The 18,764-nt window shown below is 37.1% G+C and overlaps 1 protein-coding gene across 4 annotated transcripts in view; it reads right to left on the bottom strand.

Annotated features, from left to right (window-relative positions):
• LOC127633207 (receptor-type tyrosine-protein phosphatase epsilon-like) overlaps positions 1-18,764 on the bottom strand; it is a 96,852-nt gene that overhangs the window by 48,863 nt on the left and 29,225 nt on the right. For 3 of the 4 annotated variants that reach the window (XM_052112126.1, XM_052112129.1, XM_052112128.1), the window contains exon 2: positions 4,022-4,194. The gene's annotated coding sequence lies outside the window, so the exon portion shown is untranslated. Of the gene's footprint in view, positions 1-4,021; positions 4,195-17,321; positions 17,355-18,764 lie in introns of all 4 variants that reach the window. The other variant, XM_052112127.1, reaches the window with a different exon arrangement.

The following is an 18,764-nucleotide window of genomic DNA, read 5'->3' as shown; positions in this document are numbered from 1 at the left end:
TATATATATATATATATATATATATATATATGCATATATTTAGCAACCTGACTCAAGTTTTTGTCACACGGTCTAAATTCAAGGGTCCAATTTGTGTGTGTGTGTGTGTGTGTGTGTGTGTGTGTGTGTGTGTGTGTGTGTGTGTGTGTGTTCAGATGGAAAATGTAGGAAAAGTAACCAAACCTTGGCCCACTCAGAAAAATCTAAATGGGTCAAAAATGACCCAAACACCACATGAGTGTTAAAAAAGGTAAAAAAATATTATAAAATTAAAAATACAACAATACCTGTATAAGAGACCATTTAACTTGCTTTAGGTGCCACACAGTGGACACTTCACCAAGGAACTATCACGACATGTCTAAGGAGTCATTGGAAATAATAATACAAAATAATAATTTCACCACAGTCACGCAAGCACTCAAATTGTGTGGAAATCTGCAGAGCTTTATGGACGGTTTCTCTAGTTCTGCTGGCACAGATTCCGTGTTGGCCAACCGTATAGTTACTCAGATAAAGTTAAAAACTCTGGGACAACTAGCCCCGGTCTCCCCTATATGTGTATGAGAAGGCGGCATCGTGCTGTGAAAGCAGTGAGAGGCAAAGCTCTTGCAAATGTCACAGTGCGATTAATGACTAGGATAGAGAGAGAGAGAAAGGACAATCAGAACAACATCTCCAGACTGATAGATGTCCAGCTCTTCACACCCTTCCACTTGACATTTGGAACGGGCAGACCGAGACACAAAAAGGGCTTCTAATGAGCATGTTTGGGTGTTTATGAATGTGAATAAGAGAAAAATAGCGGCTGAATGGAGACAACATCACAACTCGTCAACTCTGGTATCCGGCACTGAAAAGAGAGACGTTCGAAAATGCCCTCGATAGCCACAACCAGAAACAGATGACATTAAGAAAGCGAGTTTTCAAACGTGCAATAGTGTGGGCACGGCCTGAGTGACCCTGCAGCTTCACCTTATTGAAGAGCTTCACTGCTTGATCTGAGAGCAGATACGAACCAACCGCTAGTTTCTATGTCTGAGCATAACTATGCAACACTTCATATTTGTTACTGAATGACACCCACAATCTATCCACAGAGAGTATAAGAGCTGATGTGCCAGTGAAGAAGCAATAACAGGAACAAAAGAAAACAAAAGGAAGAAAAAGTATTTAAATATTCATGCAAACACGGAAATAATTAGAGAGTTTGGAGGGAATTTAACATGCAGCTTTTTACAATGGCACTCAATGGCCGATACCGATCTGATACCAGTGTTGTTGTTTTTTTCTTAATCAGTCTCCAGATCCTTTTCTGAAGTCACTGATGTGGATCTCTCAGTCTACTTTACATTTACACCGCTATTGGTTTGGAACCCAAACAAATATTATTTTAATATAATAATTATTATTTTTATATTATTTTAATTATTAATATGAAATATTAGAGTTTTACTATACGATTGTAATACATTCTAGAAGCCAAAAATTGATGTCATGTTAATAGTGCCACACAGTACAATTAATTATCAAATTGCTAAATAAAATGTGCCCCCTTCCTATTATGCATCCAATAACTTACTCTTAGATATATTAACAGAAATAACAAATTAAATTAAAATCTTTTGTAGCAGATAATTCTGTTTATTCTTGCATGTGTGTTTGTAGTATTAAGAATATGATTAGATACTTAATTTTAAAGAGAGAAAAAAATGGCTGGGCCTAATAGCTATAACGTTCCTATGGTGTGCTGGCTGGTAACTATGGTGTTGCTTGGCAACGGCTAGAAGCTTGTTGGCCTGAGTAAAAAAAAAAGAAAGAAAGTCTCCCTCTGAATCAAAAACATTGTCTGCACATTATGTATCTGTGCATTAAAACAACTGTCTGTGCATTAAGTGTGTGTATATATACACATAATGTACATATAAGATAAATACTCAAAAATATTTAATAGAAATGTTTAAAAATATATTTTGTTTCCTGTGAAACATTTGATGTATCAAAAATATTATTATTAAACTTACAACACAATTCTTCTCTTTATATATATATATATATATATATATATATATATATATATATATATATATATATATATATATATATATATATATATTTAATTTTAGAGAAGTTCTTAATAATAATATTAATAACAATGTGCATAAAATATAACTTAGAAATGCAGTTAAAAATGAATAAAATTAATTTATTTAATTTTAATTCATTTTTGTATATTTTATTACAATACATATTCCATTTTATATTATGTAAAACAAAATGAAAATAAAATATTAATTCATTTTTTTTATATTTTGTCATGGTAAAATATTTTATAAAAATACAATAATTACTAACATATACTACATAATTAAAAAAAAATGCTTTAATATGTAAAACAAATAAAGTATACTTTATTTTATTTTTTATACTTCTTCAAAACATTTTTTTATAAAAAATACAAACATACAATAACATATACTACATAAAATTACAACATATGTTTTAATATGGTAAATGGTCTGCACTTATATAACGCCTTTTTAACCTTAACGGTATTCAAAGCAGTTTACACTGCGTCTCATTCACCCATTCACACACACATTCATACACCAATGAGCTGCTATGTAAGGTGCTAGCCTGCCATTGGGAGCAACTTGGGGTTCAGTGTCTTGCCCAAGGACACTTCGGCATGTGGAGTTGTGTGGGCCGGGATTCGAACCACCAACCCTGTGCGGTTAGTGGCCGCCCCTTACCCAATATGTTGTATAGAATGTCAGATGGAGGGGGTGTTCTGGAAAATATGTTTGATAACTGGTTGTTCCTGCAATTCTGTTCATGGAATAGCCTTCCTAGCAGGGTTCGGGACTCAGACACACTCTCTCAGATTAAGTCTAGATTAAAGACTCATCTATTCAGCCATGCATACACCTAACTTATCCATCAACTCATAGTTATACTGCTTTAGTTAGTAGGTCTGCCGGAACTGAAAACACCTTGGTATATATATATATACTGAGGTTACCAGAGCCTGCCAGATCCAGCTCTGGTCATGCTTGATGTCCAACTCCCACTGCTACGTGTCGCTGACGATATCACAGCGGATGAGCTGATGCCAACTTCAAGACATGGGATACTTAACCTACCACTGTCTGAACCTTGGACTCAGGATGGACTTTACCAAAAAGTCCTGCCATAAGCTTCCAGGTGGACTGTGATGCCCGTCACTGACAGATGCCTGTATTGTCTTGGTCAAAAGATGGACTACACTCTCTTAAAATGTAACACATAGACAATGAATTTACTGCCAACTAAAGCCTTCATCAGCCAGATGTCAAAGGACCCTGCATCTGCATGCACTTCCACAGAAATACAGGACGGACTTCAAAGACTTTGGCACTATTCCTCCAGTTCATACAAAATAATTTGTTTAAACACCGACCCCTAAAATGTACTTGGATTACTAATTTAAACCATGATTTGTTCTACACATAAATAACTGATATAGACATTATATTCATGCTGTTTAGCCAGAGGGGAACTTGCCCCCAAAGTGAGCCTTAATTCTCCCAAGGTTATTTTTCTCCATTAATCAAGTTTTTTGTTTCTTTCCACGGTGGAGTGGAGGTGGACATTTTAAAGGCAGACTAACAGGTCTTTGAGGGTCAGAATTCTAGCTGATAGACAGGTGTTCAAATACTTATTTGCAGCTGTATCATACAAATAAATAGTTAAAAAATCATACATTGTGATTTCTGGATTTTTTTTTTTAGATTATGTCTCTCACAGTGGACATGCACCTACGATGACAATTTCAGACCCCTCCATGATTTCTAAGTGGGAGAACTTGCAAAATAGCAGGGTGTTCAAATACTTATTTTCCTCACTGTATATTACACACTTACACAAACAGTTAGAGATCAGTACAGAACACTGAAAAAAGATGGAAAATGTCTATTAACTAGCATTAACCAAGCACACTTTTACAACCCTTTCCTAAATGTTTTTCCAGCATGGTACCTACCTTGTGCAGAGAAGATTCAGTTTTCGATTTTGAGGTCCATCATGGCAAAAATCCAGAAGTAAGGAAAGATCCAACCGTCACATCGCTCCACTCTGTCTGTCTGTCTGTCTGTCTGTCTAGAGAATGAACAGATGTCACGGGATACCAGGATCTCAACACATCAATTTTGATACCTAGAGAGAGAGCGAGAGAGAGAGAGAGAGAGAGCGAGAGAGAGAGAGAGCGAGAGAGAGAACGAGAGAGAGAGAGGGAGAGAGAGAAAGAGACTAAGGTTAGACGCTTGTTGGGGTAATTAAGGGATTATTTAAAAGTCATCCGGTTTCATTATCGCAAATAAAACCCTACAGGTTGTAATTTCTGGAGGGAAGCAGTATTTTGTATATTGTGAACATGAATTCACTAGTAAGGGTGCACATAGCACAGACAGTGTGGGATAAGTTACAGTATTTTATTTTTTAGTACTTTGTGTTTCTTGAATTTCTTGCAATTCTAGATAGTAAAGTTTAATTTTACTAACAACGTACAACAGCGTATGTACATGCATCACTGGAGATTTATGTCATTTGTGTTAAAGGAATTCTTTTATTTATTTATTTATTTTTTCAAAGTGCTTTACATAAAACATAATAAATAAAAGTTACATAAAAGTCCATTTTAAAATCATTTATAACAAGAAATAAAAATATGAATAAAAAGTGAGAATTAAAAATGGATTAAAATGAATAAAAAGGAAAGAAATATCATTTAGAAATTAAATAATAAAGAACAATCAGTAAAATGCATCATCATGCTCATTGTTCTGTATCACTTCAATTGATCAAATATATTATTTTACAATATGTTGTGTCGCTTTCATTTTCAATTACTACTAATAATGATTTAATGTATTTATTATGTATTATTATTATTTTTTACAGTTAAATGGAATCAAAGCCATAGTTTTCGCTTTTCGAATTATTTCTTGAATGGCCTTGTGGGCCGGGTAAAATAGTCTCGTGGGCCTTATACGGCCCTGAGACCAGATATTCCCCATGGTTTATATTTATATTTATGCATTTGGCAGATGCTTTTATCCAAAGCGACTTACAGTGCACTTATTACAGGGACAATCCCCTCGGAGCAACCTGGAGTTAAGTGCACAATGGTGGTGGCTGTGGGGATCGAACCAGTGACCTTCTGATTACCAGATTACCAGTTATGTGCTTGGACCACTACACCACCACCACACACTGTTAGATGTTAAACATTAATATTTTCAGGGACGAGGATAAAACAAAATCTATACATAGAAGCCATTTGAAAAAGTACAAAACATTTTTTTTGATAAAGACCGTCATATAACAAAAAGAAAAAAGTTGAAATCTCTGTGTTTGAATAAATTCGACCCCTGGGACATAAAATTGCACAGTTGAAGAAACAGCCAATTGAGTATGAGTAATAGAAATTGTGACTGTTGCCTTATCAAACACTAGTCCTGTTAAACACTGCATTTCATTTAGACACTTAAAACACACAGGACATCCCACTTCATGCTTCATTTGTAATGTGCTCTTTGCCAGTCCTATTATTTTGTGAGTGATTAAATCTAACAGCTTTTAAACACAGTTACAATCCAGTAAAGATTTGATTCAAATTCACCAGCTGCTAGTACGTGACATTCAGATGGCGTTTTTAACATTTAAAAAAGCTCTCCGCATTCCCACACGCTGGAACGCCCGCAGCCCGGAGCCTGAACGCAGAGATGGCATCTATGTGTAATATAATCCCAGCAATCCCTCGAGGGGACGCCACAGCATACATTCATTTAAATGATTGCAAGAGATCGAATGGAGTGGGAGGAGGGAGTGGATGAAGAGAGGGAAAGGAAAGGCTTGATATAGAGGACGAAGAGGAGGAGGAACAGACAGGGGTGACAAAGTACAATTTATCTACCTGGGAAACGCTGCGAGGGGACTGAATCCCAATGCTTGCACATCGCAAGGTGTTGCTATGGTGACCAGCTAGTCTAGCAACAAGACTAATGGGGGTTACCATGTAAGGCCACCAGGATTTTCTCATGTCCAACAGGCATGACATCATGGGTAAGTGACCAACACTTCTAGCTTCAGCCACTGGGGGCAGTGTTTTCCAATTTCGGTAAGCACATACCGATTTCAGCATCAAAACATTCAACCTACTGTTGCAGAATTCACAGTGAGAACAGTCTATTACGTGCTACTAATTGGCTTGTATATTAGAGTTTAACAGTGATTCGGGATGAATTTAGCAATAGTTGCCATGCCTTAAGTGACTCACCCATTTAAATCAGTGTTTATCAAAGAATGTTCTATATCCAATATAAGCTAAGCTCTTTGAACAGGCTGTTTCCTCCCTAAATTATCAAAGCAAACAAATAATGTGTTTACTGTTGTCATATATTATATATTATACATATGAGTTTTACATGCATTCTCAAAAATCTGATTTCTGTATGGGGGGAAAAAACTGAGAAATGGTTCACGATACACTTTATTTTATGCATAAATACAAATTTGAACCTTAACTTGTTTAAAAAAAATAGTTAATAGAAGTCTATGGGGCAAGCATGACATTAAAATACACAAAGTTATGAAATTGGAAAAGCACTTTAACACATATAAAAGTCACTCTTTTCCACTTGTAACCCTCCAGAATGCTTTGCCCCATAGACATCCATTGTGCATTACTGTAAATGCCTTTCCTGTACGGGAGTTGCGTTCACTAAGGGGCAACTGTGGCAGTTCAAACTGGTGAAGTTTATCTTTAATACCCAGCGTGGCAGCCAGGAAGCTGCCAACATCGAGGCAGATCGGTTCCCTGTTGGGAGCGCTCAAAATATTGCTTTTAAACACATGTCACTTCCTGCCCTCGAGAAGCTAATGACGGCCTGAATTCAGTGCACTGATTTGTAACTGTTACACAAATGAGGGCAATATTTGAATCATTAATAGCCTGAAATTCCACTTAAAAAAAGCGCATATCTGATTACCAAAGAAACCAAACAACGCAGAATAAACATGGCAAACAAAAGTGCTGACAGCCAAATTAAAATAAGAATTAATGCAGACCAAAAAAACGTTAACTCTCTGTCTTGCTCTTTCTCTACTTTACCCCCGGTCGGGCTTCTTGAATAACCAAATAAAAATCGCAGTATTTTTCAGCATTGTGACGATATTCAAAATACAGCTCAGCATTTAGTATGTATTTGCTCTAAAAATTGCAATTGGAGAAAACAACTTCAACCAAACAGCATAAATTCCCAACTAGATATATTTTTAATTAAACATGCATTTTGATTCGTAGTGATGGTGCAACGAATCACTGAATCAGTTCATGCAAATGAATCAAACTTGCTTTTTGCTTCTTAAGTTTAAATCAGAGATGCTATAAAAACATCTTTGACTTTGCTCATAATCGCAAATCGTAAGACAAGAAGTGATCGATCGTGAAACTAATCTAACGACACACTTAACAGGCAAATAAATGTGATGTTCATGTTGTTCAAAACCTGTATGACCTTCTTCTGTGGAACACATAAGGCAAAATGTTAGCCTCAGTCACCATTCACCATCACATGATGCAATGAAAGTGAATGGTGACTGAGGCTAACATTTTGTCAAACATCTCCTTTTGTGTTCCAAGAAAGAAAGAATGTCATATGGGTTTGGAACAACACGAATGAGAGTATATCATGACGTATTTTTTATTTTTTTTATTTTGGGTGAACAATCCCTTTATTTTTGTATATTGCCAAGCAATATACAATGAATATTCAATATATCATCCAGCCATAACTGCAGGGTCGTTCACTATTTTCTTTCCACTTCAGTGTGTATTCTTTCCCTGGTGTGTGTTTTCCTCCCTTAGTGGGCATCTGCTTCCTGCCAATAAAATATATTAGGTTATAAAAATACATCTCTGGACCGCTGTGTGTTGATGATACGCCTTTGTTCTGATCATGTATCATAGATGGCAAACAGCAGCAGACAAAGCAGGGATTGTGTGGTGGCCATCAGGAGGATTAGTGAATATTATGTGTCGCAGGAACGATCTTTGGCAACACAGAATGTCTGTGAGAGAGACGGGTGGGAAGGAGACAACACTGATCTGATAGTGATACTGATATCTAAACATGGAAGACATTCCTTGATCGAACAGAATATTCAGAAAAGTCAGACTAGAACTTTATACTTAAACAGAGCTGAAGGCGGCATTCATACAAATTCGTTTTCCAAAGGAAACAGGTTTTTGGAGGAAAACACTGTTTTAGTGTGGATGAGAGTCGTCGTACACATAGCAAAATAAATGCGTTTTCAAACGGAAAAACTTTTTAAACTCTGTTTTCAGTTTATTAACTTCATATTTTTTCCTTTTTCCAAAGTATGCACTAATCGAGAGCATTTTCGGAACATTTTCGGTGGAGGAAAATGCAGTCCTAGTGTGGATGAAGGGCATAAATTTTGTCAAATTAATGTATTTTCAAATGAAAATGTATTAACGTGGACTAGGATCAGAAAGTCAAGGGATAGTTCACCAAAAAATGAAAATTCTCTCATCATTTCCTCACCCTCATGCAGTCCCAGATGTGTATGACTTTCTTTCTTCAGCAGAACACAAATGAAGATATTTAGAAGAAAATCTCAGCTCTGTAGGTCCATACAATGCAAGTGAATGGTGATCAGACCTTTATAACTCCAAAAAGCACATAAATGAAACATAGAAAGTAATCCATAAGACTCCAGTGTTTAAATCCATATCTTCAGAAGCGATATAATAGGCATGGGAGAGAAACAGATACAAATGTATGTCCTTTTTATACTATAAATCTCCACTTTTATACTACAAAGTTCTGGTCACCATTCACTTGCATTGTAAGGACCTACAGAGCTGAGATATTCTTCTTAAAATCTTAATTTGTGTTTTGCAGAAGAAAGAAAGTCATACACCTCTGGGATGGCATGAGGGTGTGTAAATGATGAGAGAATTTTCATTTCTGGGTGAACTATCCATTTAAGGGCGAACTATCCATTTAAAAATGCCAACAACAATGACTTATATTCACTTTCACAGTGTCGTGAATAAATGGCAGATTATCAGTTCATAAAGACTTACAGTGCATTTCGCCCTATTCCTCACACAATGCTATCTTATGACATCTGAACTCTTTTAATAGCGCATGACTTGTGAGGAGACACATTTTAACATTTGCTTTACATAACCAACTACTGTCCTTTTCTGCATACCGTGGCTTTCGGCTTATCGCAGCGAAGTTTTGTGGCCCTCTTCAGCCTGTCGCGGCCCTTTCAGCATAATGCGGCGGCCCGTTCGGCCCTGTTTCACAGCTGACCCACCCGGAAAAGTCCCGGATCTCCCCATAGCCAGTCCACCCCTGACTAAGTGGATATTTCACTTTGGAACTGATGCAACACGTGTAAATCATTTTCAGGAGATCGGGCTCATTACAGCATATTGTGGCCCTGTTGACTGCTGCTTTAAAACCTTACGACAATTCATATATAGCTGGTCGATACTGCAACTCAACAGTTGCAGCGAGCCCTGAACACTTCAGTTCAATTCCTGACCCTGGTTTACCAATGATCCGTCACTTCCTCTGCTCTTTCTTCCTCTCTTCCTCTCAGATGCTGGTCATTCTGCAGATAAACAACCCCATTGAAAGAAAGACCTGCATTGTGTCTACTGCACCTGGGCTAGCGGGGACCGCGTGGGGGTTTTGGACTCTGGGTATGGTCCAAGCTCTGAGTCAGAGTGCCAGTAAAGGCTGATTCTCTTTGAGAGAACATCCTACATCTGTTCCAAAATCCAGGATGTGTCTGATTAAATAAATAGTTCATCAAATAATTAAACATGTCATTATTTACTCACCCTCAAGGCGCTCCAAAACCATTTGAAATGACATAAGGGTGAGAAAACAATTTCAGAAAGTTATGTTTGCATTGTGCTCATACAGTTAGTGGTTTCAGATCTCTATTTGAATAGTCAGCATTGCATCTCTTGGCTTTGCTGCAGTGTGTGTGTAACGAGGTAAAAACACAGCATGCTCATTAATCACATGCGCTCCGCAGTCTGCCTTCTGCCGAGCACAGTATTGTATTTTAGGTGAAGCTAAAAATAGATATCCTTGGCAAATGGTGAGACACACACACACACACACACACACACACACACACACACACACACACACACACACACACACCTGTCACCTGTGATTCATTTTGCAAAGGTAAACACAAACACACACATTCCCACTCTCCTTCGCAAAAAACATACGGGGTCCAAAATTAGGACTTGCAAAGCACCAAATGTGAATAAAACTGGCTTTTGCAAGTAAAAACAGCCTGATTTTTAGGATTTACAAAATAAAGCATGGTTTAAATTAGTGGTCGGGTGATATATCGACGAGGTCAATAAATCAGCCGATAAATTTTCCTGTTTGGCCGTTTGGTTTCTTAAGGGCGCCGAAAAGTGATGCGACAGAGACATGTAAATGACCAGTCATGGTTCGTTTTGTCGTTCGATCAAATAGATTGCTCAAGTGATCCCATTTCTAATCACTTTACTTTTAACTTACTTCCTAAAACACCTTTCACAGAATCGTTTGTGTTTTGCTGCTAAACGAGTTTTAAGTAATGTCTATATTCCTCCTTTTTCATTGTAGTCAAGGCCATTTCTAGCTAAACGCGTTATAAGTGGCCGCTTAGGGCCCCAAAGTCAACAGGTGGCCCAAAAAGCAGGGTGTTTATTTATTTATTTATTTTAATGTAAACTCAAAACTGCAAATAAGAATCAGGCAGCTGTTATGGCTCAATTAGACAGTTATAGGGGGCCCCCTTGTGGCCTGAGATGGAAAGAAGAATGTCGTAGCTAGATGTGACAGGCACATGCACTCAAGTTTTTAGGTTTTTTTTGTCATCATGAAGTGGACATAAAAGTAGGATTTTGCTTAGGGCACTCATATGCTCAGAAACGTCTCTAAATGTCATACAACCTTCAGCTGTCAAACAAACGTACATTTGAACGAAAATGTATAATTTTAAATATATTACACACTTATATTACAAGAATATTTTTGCCTATTTTTAAGATTAATGCATTTTAATTTCATTACAAAATCCCATTTTATTTTACCAAACAAATTTTATAAAATATATATATATATATATTTTATGATGTATTAAATATATTAAATATATTTATGATGTAAAATAATATTTATGTACACCCAAAAAAGTATTTTAAGATTTCTGCATTTCAATATATATATTATATATTTTTTTTTATTTTTATAATTTAGTTTGATGTAATTTATGAAAGTAACTGTAATCTGATTATAATTTTAAATGTAATGTTTTACACAAAATTTTTACTTTAAATGTAATTATATTACAGTAACGAATAACTTTGTAATCAAATTACACCCACACTGGTAAGTTGCTTCATTTTGTGACACATTTTTAGTTTTACGCATTAAAGTAAAAAGTAGAAAAGTTTTTATGGATTTTACAGTATCAGCCAACCATTTAATTATTATATCTCAACAATGGAGTAGAAGCAATTATATACAAATAAAGCTAAAAAGTTTTTTTACTTTAGTGAAAACTTAAATGTGTTTCTGGGGCAAAGTGACTCTAAATGATGGAGTAGGTCACATATAATCATTTATTTTTCTCTTAAAAAGAATGAAAATAATAAAAATAACCCGAGACACATCAGACTAGCAGGTTTGAGTATTGGTCACGTCCCGAGTCCCAACCCCATTTCCCTCTCTCTACCTCAACTTTCCAAGAAATTCAAAGTTCTGAGTCCACTTGTAATTTGGAATTTTTATAATTAATTGAAGCAAAATACTTTTCATACTTAGAAGTTAACATGGTCAATGTCACAGATTTGCATGCATATGATTAGACACCTAGCAAAAGTGCAGAATCTTAAATATTTCACATTTATTTTGCATGAAAACATTTCTTAATTTTCATTCAAATTCTTAAAATGTCCTCTTTCTAGGTTTAAATGAGATTTTTTGCATTTAATAGACCTTTGTGGGCCCTATTTTAAGAGCACAAACGCCAAGCGCAGTGATATGCTTGAAGTCTTAAAGGGGTCATGACATGAGAAACCAAATTTGCCTTGATCTTTTGGTATATAAGAGGTCTTTGTATCATTAAAACGTCCTGCAAGTTTAATATTTTAAGACGTCCTCCCCATTCTAAACGAATCATTTATTTAAATCAAGCTCAAAATACAGCTCGTTCTGGATTCATGGTTAGAAGTGACGTGTCGGTTAGAAGTGACGTAACAGCGTTTGCATATGACCGCCTCAGCACAAGATAACTACGCTTTAAGCAAGACAACTACGCTGATTTCAGTATCGCCGTCGCCTCACAAGTGTTCAGTCGATGGACAGCGAGCTCTGACAGAGACTACTTGTGCACAGGAAAATTACGATGCCACACAGATGTGCTGTTCCTGGCTGTGGTCAAACAAAACCTCTGAATAAGCTGCCGAAAGATCCAGACGTCAGGGAAAAATGGATGCAGTTTATTTTTTGAGGACGTCCCAGTCACGGCAGTGTTAACTTAAGCGTTTGTTCTGTACATTTTAAGGATGACTGTTTTGAGAACAAATCTCAATATGATGCTGGCTTTGCCAGAAAACTGTTGCTCAAAGATAAGTCCGTGCCGACTATTCTGGGAACAACGACGACGCAAACTGTAAGTAATCTATTTTAAACTTTAAACTACTTTTTAAAGCGCAATTTCATTCATTATGAATAATCACAGTGTTTTTACTTAGTTTACTTGCATATTGTTCTGGCTGGGGGCGTCAATAATTGATACATAGGCACTGACGTTAGCCAATCATAACAGTGGGCGTTAACACTGAAGTCTTCAATGGAAAACGCCCCCAAAACAGACTGTTTGAATCAGAGGATGAGAAACAGGGTGGGAAAAGGTCATAAATCACTAGATTTTAAAAGTTTTTCTTAAAAAAAAATATATTAATACTATAATTGCACCTAAGGGAACATAATAATACAATAAAAAAAACCATGTCATGACCCCTTTAAGTGCAGAGTCAGTTGGCATGGCCATGCATTTTTGGTATATTCGTGCAAGCATGGGCTAAGTCTACGGTCAAGTGGGCTTGCCAAAATTGCACGTGCCAATTGCTAATGGGCTGTGTCAAGAGTAATTTATTTCTGAGGTTCTTCTCCGGTTATTGCACAGTCTGCATCCTATTATATAGTCCATTCCCTGTCAAGAAACAGTGATGTAAACAAAGACAGCACATTCATAAGAAGCTGGTAGTGTAAATAGGCCGTATGCAATGAACTCGAAGAATAGAAATATGGACTTGTTCTTTTGTGCATTGACTACATACTTGTTGAATGTCAGGTATATTTCTATGACAGTAACGCTCATCTTTTATCAAATGTGATTTTCAGGATTTGGATGCACGCTTTGTTAAATTATAGAAAATATAAGTATTATTTACTGTTTAATTTTCATCTACTGGCACATAAATCATGGCTCAAATTAACAGTGATTGTATCGGCACGCACTTCACTTCTAATGGTTGATTTTTATTATGAAAAATAAAATTTATTTATTGGATAAAACATAGTTCCTGGTACTTGCGCAACAATAGATCCCTATATGTTTTAGACTTTGTGTTTCTCAGAGACCACAGAAAAGTAAAAACACTGGTTTTCTCTCTTCCTTCCACACACCACATCATTCTGTTTGTTTTGACAACCTACAAACTACAATCTGTGATGTGGCAAGCGAAAGTTGACAAGTAGAGGTTATATTCTTTCACTTTTTTCACTCCTGATACCACCGCAGAGAGACGAAGAGAAAGGGTTGGTGTAAGAAACTGTGACAGGTTTTATTTTGATTAAAGATATTTACTGGTAATCTACAACTCGTCGAGATATTTGCTAAGCAACGGATTGCTGTCTGTACAAAAACAGCCAGTGTTGAGCACAGCACAGGTGCTAATGTTGGAAAATAAAATAAAGTGCTGCTCCAATTGTGTTAGTGGAAGAGACAGAGAGATAGAGACAATGAGAAAACAACCCCAGGCAATGTGAATAAATATGTTCATTAGAGAGACCATTTCCTGGAACCGTCTACCCTCCTCTCAATTCCTTTTTCAATTTAGAGTACTTTACTGATAAAATAAATAAAATAATAAAATACAATAAAATCTAACTAACCAAAACTTGACCCCTTGGGTGCAGCGAATCACTGTCAGTTGTACAACAGCTGTCTGCAATTTTCCAATATTTAGATAAGTGTGCCTTTTAGGCTTGACAAAGTAGTAAAATTAACCAAACCTTGACCCCTTGGGTCCCCCTTATGGTGCGTTCACATACAACGCGGAAAACAATTTCGCCTCGCATTGCTCGCGCGAGTTTGACCGCTGGATAAACTTTGCATTTAAACTCAAACGCAAACCCGTGAGTATTCCCCCTTCTTTTCCGGAAAAGGACAGGAGGAGCGGCTTCTACGACCACTTATCTTTCCGCCATCATCCATGGCCGATATCACAGCGATTGCTGCTCTGTATCTGTTGTGGAAGTCCCAGATACGTTGACGTTGTGTCATACAATTCCAGGTGCGCACACACCGCTACAACCATTTTTTTTTATTTCTTCTGCTACTACGTCAGTATGTCAGTGACATCTGGATAATCTAAATGCTGATAGGCTTTCGCGACAACGCGTCATTCGAATTTCGCGCTCGAGTTTAGAAATGTAAACTCGTGCGAACACTCGAATGAAGCGATTTCGCGTTTTCGCTTCACGCCATTCGCTTCATTCACGCCGCCTGCCGCGAATTTGATTCTATTCGCGTCTTTGCATTGACATTGTATGTAATCGCACCGTGTGAAACGCTCGATTCGCGTTGTATGTGAACGCACCATTAGGCTGAAATGCTTTTATTTATTTTTATTTTTTTTATCTACACTCCATAGCCCATTATGACAAAGCAAAAAACAGATTTTTGATAACTTTGCAAATGTATTCAAAAGAAAAAAAACTGAAATATCACATTGACATAAGTATTCAGACCCTTTGATGTGACACTTGAAATATAGCTCAGGTGCATCCCATTACTCTGGATCATCTTTGAGATGTTTTCCACTTTGATTGGAGCCCACCTGTGGAAAATTAAATTGATTGGACATGATTTGGAAAAACACACATCTGTCTATATAAGGTCCCACAGCTGAAAATGCATATCAGAGCAAAAACCAAGCCATGAGTTATAAGTAACTGTCTTGAGAGCTCAGAAACAGGATTGTGCCGAGGCACAGATCTGGGGAAGGCTCCAAAAAAATTAATAAATCTGCACTGAAGGTTCCCAAGAGGGAACAGAGTGACCTCCATAATTCTTAAATGGAAGAAGTCTGGAACAACCAGGACTCTTCCTAGAGCTGGCTGCCAACCAAACCTAGCAATTGGGGAGAAGGGCCTTGATAAGAGAGGTGACCAAGAACTCGATGGTCACTCTGGTTGAGCTCCAGAGATCTTTGTGGAGATGGGATACACTTGCAGAAGGACAACCATCAGTGCAACACTCCACCGATCTGGGCTTTATGGCAGAAAGCATGACGAAAGACTCTCAGACTGTGAGAAACTAGATTCACTGGTCTCATTAAATGAAGATTTAACTGTTTGACCTCAATTCCAAACATCATGTCTGGAGGAAACCAGGCACCACTCATCACCTGTGCAACACCATCCCAACGGTAAAGCATGGTGGTGGAAGCATCATGCTGTGGGGTGTTTTTCAGCAGCAGGGTACTGGGGACTGGTCAGGGTTGAAGGAAAGCTGAACGCATAAAATACAGAGATATCCTTATTGAAAACCTGGTCCAGAGTGCTCAGGACCTCAGACTGGGCCGAAGGTTCACCTTTCAACAGGACAATGACCCTAAGCACACAGCAAGAGTGGCTTAGAGACAACTCTGTGAAAATAGCTGATGGTCCCCATCCAACCTGACAGAGCTTGAGAGGATCTGCAGAGAAGAATGACAGAAAGTCGCCAAATCCAGGTGTGCAAAGCTTGCCGCATCATACCCAAAAAGACTTGAGGCTGTAATCGCTGCCAAAAGTGCTTCAACTAAGTACTGAGTTAAGGGGCTGAATACTTATGCCAATGTGATATTTAAGTTTTTTTCTTTTTTAATAAATATGCAAATAAAGTTTTCAAAAATCTTAATTGCTTTGTCATTATGGGTATGAAGTGTAGATTGGTGTGAAAATGTTTTTTTAAAGTAGGGGTCTGAATACTGTCTGAATCCACAGTATGTCTTTATAATGCTAAGATGCATCATGCATGAATGACAACTTAAAAGGTAGCCCTATGTAGATAGTAGTCTATTTCAATACAACCCAAAACCTTAGGCCGGAAGAACTTCTAGCTCCCAGTCGGTTCACAATGTCATTGTTTAAAGCTGACTCAGAATCCTCCAAGCTCAAAAACAGAAGGAAGACAGACTTGTAACAACATCACTTCCTATGAGCGAGCTAGCATTTGTGGTCAAAGAGAAGAGATTATAAAATTAGCAGCGCAGAGAAAACTGTTTTTACATACTGTTTTGAACCAAGATGCAAACATTAATTGATGTTCAATAAGGCGACACACCACTATATGCATACTATACTTTATGTAAATATGTGCTTCTGTATATTCTGAAGGGCAGTATAAATTCTTTTGCCATTTTTTAACACCCATTTGCCTTCACTGGGTAATTTCAAATGGGCATCTATCCGATGTACAGTAGTCTGTTAAATAATATGAAGTCATAAAAACTGTTTTTAAAGGGGCGGTTCTTTTTTGGAGAGCTTACATTTTGAGAGAGTCACTTCAAAGAAATTGTCTGCTATTTATATACATTTTCACAAATTTACACCATAGAATTTAAGTTGTCACATCAAAAAGAGACACATCTTCAGTGTGAATGTTAATCTAGAGGTGCAGAGACGAGACAGCTGAAAATAACAAGCACAGCTTTGTTTCCTGTCTTTCCAGTTGCAGCTGGATGTGTTATCTGCCAGGAGAGAGCAAGGAAGAGAAGAGAGAATCCAACCCCCCAAAACAACAGACAACACAGCCTTGAAGATCCCCAGAACAAAAAGCCAACAACTCCGATCAGAGTCTATAAAGTGAGCGAGTTCATGAACGCCCCCTCAGTGCATGCTCTTAAAGGGATAGTTCACCCAAAAATGAAAATTCTCTCATCATTTACTCACCCTCATGCCATACCAGATGTGTAAATCTTTCTTCTGCAAAACACAAATGAAGATTTTAAGAAGAATATTTCAGCTCTGTAGGTCCATACAATGCAAGTGAATGGGAACCACATTTTTTAAGTTCCAAAAAGCACATAAAGGCAGTATAAAAGTAATCCATAATCTTAAAAAGTGATATGATAAGTGTGTGTGAGAAACGGAGCAATATTTAAGTACTTTGTTGCAAGAAATTCATCTCCCTGCCCAGTAAGGGGAGATATGCATGAAGAATGTGAATCACCAAAAACATAAGAAGAAGAATGTGAAAGTGAAAGTGAAGATTGACTGAGCAGAGAGGAGAATTTATAGTAAAAAGGACTTGAATATCGATCTGTTTCTCACCAACACCCATCATATCGCTTCTGAAGACATGGATTAAACCACTAGAGTCATATGGATTACTTTTATGCTGACTAATGTGATTTTTGGAGAGTAATAATTTTTGCATCCATTCACATGCATTGCTGAGATTCTTATAAAAATCTTCAGTTGAGTTCAGCAGATGAAAAAAAGTCATACACATCTGGGATGGCATAAGGGTGAGTAAATGATGAGAGAATTACAATATTTGGGTGAACTGTCCCTTTAAACTCAAGTTAAATGAGCTCTGGCAGAGAGTAAGATTATCAGTGATTAAAGACTTAAAGGGATAGTTCTCCCAAAATTGAAAATGCTGTCATCATTTTGAAATGTAGTGCACAAGTCATATAGACAACTTTATTTTTATTTTTTTAAATTTATTTTCATTTTTTTTTTTCATTTATTTTTTTTTTTTAGCTTGAGAGCCGTGGTCTCTATGAACTGTTGTTGTCAGGAAAAAAGCTGCGTAAAAATTCTTCAAATGTTTCCCTTTTATCTTCCATTGAAAAATGAACAGTATAAAAGTTTGGAAGGACATGAGGGTGTGTAAATAATGACAGAATTCTATTTTTTGGGTGAACTATTCGTTTAGGTGTAGGAGTAAGGGTGTACTCTAAGACACATGTAGAAGTTCATTTGCACACACAAGCCTATCGCACACATCAACAAAACACGTTCCAACACAACCCTCCAAGCCACATCAGCGTGTTTGTGTCTCATTACCAATCTCTCACTTTCTCTCTCTCTCTCTCATCTCTCTCTCTCTCTCTCTCTCTCTCTCTCTCTAATCTCATATCTCTCTATCGCCTCCTCTGATCTGAAGTTATATAGAAATTACAGCTGATTATGTTAAAATAAAATGTGCATTATAAATTCTGAACCATGTCTGCCAAACATGCTGAGTGGTCCAAACATCATCTGCAGCCTGAAACTGACCTTATGACAGAACTTTAGGAGTGAATGCTCTTGGCTGCATAGAAAGCTATAGGATGATCCCTTGCTCCCTATTTAGTGAATGACTTTACCTCCAGTGTGCTGTCTGTC

This window comes from Xyrauchen texanus, chromosome 40 (genome assembly GCF_025860055.1).
Source record: "Xyrauchen texanus isolate HMW12.3.18 chromosome 40, RBS_HiC_50CHRs, whole genome shotgun sequence".
Classification (NCBI taxonomy): Eukaryota; Metazoa; Chordata; class Actinopteri; order Cypriniformes; family Catostomidae; genus Xyrauchen; species Xyrauchen texanus.
The sequence above is the reverse complement of the archived record's forward strand: the minus strand, read 5'-3'. Positions and strand labels throughout refer to the sequence as shown.